Here is a 6,725-nt window from a genome sequence, read left to right on the forward strand (position 1 = left end):
CTTTTCGGGGAGGGGGTGTATTTTGTTTTGGTTGTAAAGCTGTGCAGCAGGATTACAGAGCCCGCAGGTTTGCTGCCTGCTCAGCGGGACAGAGAGGAGGGAGGAAGATGAAAAGCCAGGCCGACCCAAAGAAAGGAAACGCAGGGGGAGCTCGTTGAAGGGGGAGGAGACTTTGCTGAAGCCATCGAGGTGGGAGGGGACACTGCCCTAAGCATGTGCTGTTTCCATTGTCCAGATGGTGTCATTTGCCCTGCAAAACAGGCACCAGACAACATGCTTTGAATGCTCAGAAATAAATGTGTGAGTCAGTCATTTGGAAAATGATGCCCGTAACATTATACTTAAATAGAAGAAATCCAACCATGTTTGAAAACAACTGCTCTGTGTCGCTGGCCCCCAGTGCATCTGAATACTCTATTTACATTGTTACCAGATATATTTGCACAACTAGAACTTTCATCTGCTGGTAATTTACTTAGGGCACACACTGTATTTACATGGTATAGATCAGAGTGGGAAAACTGGTCATACCAGTCTGGGGCTGGAAAGAGCAGCCTTTAAGGGGGAAGGTTCCTCCTGGTTTCACCAGACCCCACTGTTCTTGCCACAGAGGCTGACACATAGTAAACACATTATAATAATGATAATAATAACAACAACTTGCATAGAATGGTTTACTCTGTGCTGGGCACTATTCTAACAGCTCACAGTAGTCAAGTGAAGTGTGTACTATTATCCCCATTTTAGGTGAGGAAACTGAGGCATAGAGAGTTTCTTTCCCGCGGGTAAGAGTTATTATGTGCGAGAGCCAGGATGCTAAACCCAAGCAGTCTGGATGCACATTTCCGTCCTGGTTTTTAATCAGCATGAAGGCTTCTGGCGCTGGATGGAAGGTTGAATAAGTGTGCTTGATTACTAAACTTCTTTCCCAAAGTCCTACTAAAATAATGGGGCAGTAAGGCTTCAATCTGCGAACACAAAGGTGGGGAACGAGACAATATCTCCCAGCAGCAATAAAATGCTAGAAGCCGGAAGACAGGTGAGTGAATGGTGCCTGACTTAGGAGACCCAGAAAGTGGAATCCTGGACTGGCTGTGGAAAAAGCCAAAGAACAGCAGCAGCCTGTTTTCACAGCAGAACCTCCTAAAGTTCAGGGATTGGTAGCACATTTGGATGCAGCTAAAACAGGAAGGCTGGTTTAAAGTTGTCAGTGTGTGGTTGTTGGTGCCCATTTAACACCACCAGGAATCCCCAATTTGGGGTGAGGCTAAAAGCAAAACAAATGAATTGTAATGGCTGTGAAGACAGCACAGCTGTGAGGCTGCCTTCCTCCATCTCTCTTCTGGCTGGACAGCTCTGATCCAATCCAGTCCGCTCTGCAGTCTTTGGTAGAAGGGGAAAGGAGGTTCCCAGAGCCGGATGCCAGCAGAGCTGACTTACAGAGGTAGAAGTCCCTGCCTCTGGTCCCTGATTGGTCCATTCTCATGCAAATGAGGGCTCCAAATTCATGAACTTTGAGTGGTCCAAAAGGCACTGTCCTGATTGCCCACAATGGAGCTGCTTTGACTGATCGGTGCAGAAGCTGATGAGGATATAACTATCCCACTCCAATTGGATGGGGAAAACCTCAGTCCTATTGGTTGAAACAGGATTCCAGGAACTCCTTTATAAGGAGTCAGATGGCACGAACACAGTGCAGGTAGGCAGTTCAGTGCGGTATTCCTCTTAAAGTGCAGTTTGTGTGAGAGGTGTCTGTGTACAAATAGCTGCTCGGCTCTGTTTTTGTTGTTGTTGGTTTTGTTTTGTTTTGTTTTGAATTTGAGCCCAGTTAGCCACTGGTAGCCCTTTATAGTAGGTGTCTTCTTTCTCGTGGTTCACAGGTCTAAGACACAGACCCCTGCCTCCCAATTCTCCACAACACCAGCAGAAGATTGCAGGTTTATTTTCTGGAGCAGGTAAAAGACGGCTTTCGGAATTTGGGAATGCCCGGCACAACTGATGAAAATAGGGAAATTAGGTATAAATTTGCATACCGAAAGTTGAAACTTCCATCATTTTCTTCTCTCACCCCTGCTAGCATGCTGGTAGCCAGAATCATTTCCCCTAGGCAGGGGAGTGGGCAACACTTCATTCTGGGGAATCTGAGCAGCCAAAGAAGAAGGATCTGACAAATGGATTCTAGGGCATCACTTTAAAGTGAAATCCACAAACTACATGCCCAGGCCAGTTGCAAAGAGCTTCTGATCAGTTTTTGGTGTTTTACTGTGAGGTGTGATCAGGCAATTTAAATTTCTAAATCTAGACTTCCAGTTAAGATGGAGGCATAGGTAGACATGCTTCGTCTCCTCCCCCAACCACAGAGAGATTTACAACCATCTCTCAAAACAGATAACAACCAGAACCATCAGAAAATCAAGCTGTATGGAAGTTCAACAACCAAGGATTTAAAGAAGCCACATTCATCTAGAAAGGTGCCTTCTACTGGGATTCAAAGCAGCTCTGCCTAATACACAGCAACAAACACAGGGAGGCTGCCATATTGAGGAGACAAAGAAATGTGACCCAAATAAAAGGACAGAACAAAAACCCAGAAAACAAACCAAATGAACCAAAGATACCAATCTATCAAATGCAGAGCTCAAAGCACTGGTGATCAGGAGGCTCAAAGAAATCACTGAGTACGGCAAAAACATAAGGGAAAAAATGAAGGTTACACTAAGTGAAATAAAGAAAAATCTTCGGGGAACTAACAGTAGAGAGGATGAAGCCAAGACTCAAATCAATAATTTAGAACACAAGGAAGAAAAAAGCATCCAATCAGAACAGCAGGAAGAAAAAAGAATTCAAAAAAATGAGGAAAAGCTTAGGGATCTCTGGGATAACTTTAAATGTACCAACCTCTGAATTATAGGGGTGCCAAAAGTTGAAAAGAAAGAGCAAGAAATCGAAAACTTATTTGCAAAAACAATGAAAGAAAACTTCCCTAAATTGGCAAAGGAAATAGACATACAACTTCAGGAAGCATAGAGTTCCAAACAAGTTGGACCCAAAAAGGATAACACCAAGACACATCATAATTAAAATGCCAAAGGTTAAAAATAAAGAGAGAATCCTAAAAGCAGCAAGAGAAAAGCGAGAGTTACCTACAAAGGAGTTCCCATAAGACTATCAGCTGTTTTCTCAAAAGAAACTTTGCAGGCAAGAAGGGACTGGCAAGAAGTATTCAAAGTAATGAAAACCAAGGACCTACAACTTAAGTTGTTCTGTCCAGCAAAGCTATCATTCAGAATGGAAGGGCAGATAAAGTACTTCTGAGACAAGGTAAAGTTAAAGGAGTTCACCATCACCAAGCCATTATTGCATGAAATGTTAAAGGGACTTATTCAAGAAAAAGGAGAGGGTCAAAATTATGAACATTAAAAGGGCTACAAATTCGCAACTGTCAACAACTGAATCTAAAAAAAAACAAACTAAGCAAACTACAAGAACAGGAACAGAATCATAGATACGGAGATCACTTGGAGGGTTATCATCTGGGAGAGGAAAGGGGGAAAATGGGGAAAAAGGTACAGGGATTAAGAAGCATAATTGGTAGATTTAAAATAGACAGGGGGAGGTCAAGAATAGTATAGGAAATAGAGAAGCCAAAGAACTTATATGCACGATCCACACACATGAACTAAGGGGGGGAGATTGCTGTAGGGAGTGGGCACCTAGCAGAGAGGGGCAAAGGAGGAAAAAGTTGGACAACTGTAACAGCATAATCAATAAAACATATTCAAAAAATTTTAACCCTAAACCTAATCTAAACATCAAAACAACCACTAAACATCCTCAAACATTTGAGAAAACCCTCTGTTGTAAATAGAGACACAAACTCACAGGTGTGATTTGAAGGAATTTGACATAACATAGAGAGAGGATTAGATATGCACCCATGAAAATATCAGTGTTATAAAAATGAGATCAATCGAATCAATAAAGAAGTCTTGGAAATGAAAGAGCTATAACAGAAAGGACAAAATTATTTTCCTTGAACATTTAGAGGATATTGCTGTGTGGTCTTCTATCTTCTTGAAAAGTCTGGCACCAGTATGATTTTGAAACAAATTTTGAGTCTCTGGAAGCTTTTAGGATCTCCTCATTGTCCCCAGAGATCTGATGCTTCTCAAAGATGTGACTTAGGGTAGAAATATTTTCAGTATTTATTTAGTCCACTCTTTGGCATCTTTGAATCTGGAAACTCGTGCCTATCTTTCCTGGGATAGTCCAGTGATTTTCATTATATTTCTATTATTTGTTTGATGATTTACTTCCATCTGTTCTCTCCATTCTTTATTTTTGGAATTCATAGTATTCATTCATTCCATCTCATTTGTGCTCAAATTCTCTCATATTTCCTCTCCTCTTGTCCATCTCTTTATCATTTTGTCCTTCACCTCATTTCTGGCCAGTTCTGTGTAGGGAGCTTTAAGAAGTCTGGATTGGAGAAGCCAAGGAGGCCAGCCCTCCAGGGAGACTCCCACCCCCTGATGAGGCACCCGTCCTCCTGCAGTGTTTGAGCTCTGGGTGAGGGAGGTGGTACTGGGGACAGGTCCCTGTTTAGCTCTCCTGCTGCTATAATCCTGGGACTCTGCTACAGCCCTCTTGTCCATAGCCCCTCATCAGTTTTTCCACCCTCCAACCCCAATATTTTCCACCCTGCCTCTACAGCTGAATCTATGGATATAGAGCGGAGGGACTGGGGAATGTAAGATCGCCTTCTGAACCCTGGAGTATTAATGCATCCTTCTGTTGCCACTCTTACTACTGACTGCCCCCAAAGAACTGGTCTCCAGGACTCCCCCATGAATGACCAAGGCTCCAGTATAGGCACACCCTGCTAAGAGCCAGGTTGGGGTAAGAGACAAGGACCAACCTGATAGTCCCTGATAGCAGTTACGGACTCACAACTTGTCAGGAGCATGGGACAGAAAGATTTTTGTTAGGCCTCAGGTAACACACCACTGCCTAGGCCTTGCTGTGTCCTGGGATGCCAGGGGACTTGTTTCCTTAGCAACAATGATCATGTGACAGGAACACACAGAGATCCAGAGATGTTGCTTAGCAACTACGCTGCACCTGCTGGGGCTCTGGGCCTGCTGCTTGGGCCAGGGAGCATGGCTTTGAACTTGGAAACCCCCATCAGGGCTGACAAAAGGAGAGAGACCTAATTTGGGCATGCCCAGTTTGGGCCCCGGGCTTTTGCAGGGTCAAAAGTAATGGGATGTAGGAAGTAATGGCAGATGTAGGAAGCACAGACCTGGACTAGAGTTCAGAGAGATGGTCTCCAGCGGAGGGTCTTCAGAGAAGCATCCTGGCTTAGGACCCAACTCCACAGGACTTCTCAGCACTTGAACTAAGTCAGAGCATCTGGTCTCTGGGAGTCCGTCCAAGGAGAATTCTTCTCTGCAAGAAAGCAGAACTCTTCGCAATAGGTGGACATTGGTGGTGGTCAGGAGATTGAACAAACCAGCCTCTGGAACCTGCTGTCCATGATTTTGGGTGGCCTCCCCACCAGCTCTCTCTTTGAACCTCTGCTAGGGCCCAGGTAACCGTGAGGTAAGCTTGGGGTCACACTACTGGGATTTGAATTCAGCTTCCTAACCCAAGGGCAAGGGACTAACATTTGTGTTTCAGTTTGTCTGTTCAATAAGAATGGTGAGAATGGCCACCTCATGGATCATTGTCATAATTAAATGAGTTAACCCATGTAAAAGTGATTAGCACACTTCCTGGCATATGGTAAGTGCTCAGCAAACTATCATCATCATAATTCCCACCTGACCCTTAACCCCAGCAACTGGGCCCAGAATACAGACTCTACGGCCAGGTCTTCTCCAATCTTGGTGCCCCCAGAGCACCTGGGAGAAGACAGCGGCGAGAATCCTTCCTAGACTTTCTGCTTTGGCAGAATCAAGGACCATGTCCCCTTCCCCTGAGAAGCTTGTTGAGGATTTGAATATCCTTGACCGCTTAACTCTATTTAGTGAACCAAGTTCTCTTCCAACCTTTGCTGCCCCAAATATCCCAGTTCTTCTCTTTGTGCTGCCCAGAAAACTGAACAAGCAGCATGTCACTTCAGGGGGCAGAGAGAGCATGCATTCGGGAGTTGAGCTTGAATCGTAGCTTCCGCCGTGTCCTCATCGTGAGGTCTTGAATAAGTTACATTACCTCCCTGAGCCTCAGTTTTCTCATCTTTAGTACAGAAAAGTGACAGTACTTAACCTCCTTGGTTGACTACCTCCTTGGAAGGCAGATGCCACAGAGCTGGCAACGGCAATGGCAGCTTTGCCCTCTGCGGCCCAGGACTCTGACTCTGCTGCTTCGTGGTGATGAGGGAATCCCACGCAGCCCGCCTTCTGACTGCGTCTCCCTGCCCTCCACTCCAGCCAGCCTGAGGCCCCTCCACTCTCCCTGGTCCCTCTAAGCCACCATGGAGACTGGTGCCCGCGTTTCTGCCTTTCGTCGCTGAGCCTGGTCCCCAGATGACCCTACAGCTGCATCTTTCTAAAATTAGCTGGATCCTGCATTTGACTCTGATAATTAATTACCCAAATGGAGAAAATTGAATAGTCAACTGGTTCACAGGAAGATAATTAGCTTTTCTGAGCCCCTGTTACAGAGAAAATAAAGAGGAGGATTGTTTCTCAATTGCCTTCATTAAAGGGAGTCCCTGTCACCCA

This window comes from Sturnira hondurensis, unplaced genomic scaffold, assembly GCF_014824575.4.
Source record: "Sturnira hondurensis isolate 20B ecotype Veracruz unplaced genomic scaffold, ASM1482457v3 Scaffold0004136, whole genome shotgun sequence".
NCBI lineage: Eukaryota > Metazoa > Chordata > Mammalia > Chiroptera > Phyllostomidae > Sturnira > Sturnira hondurensis.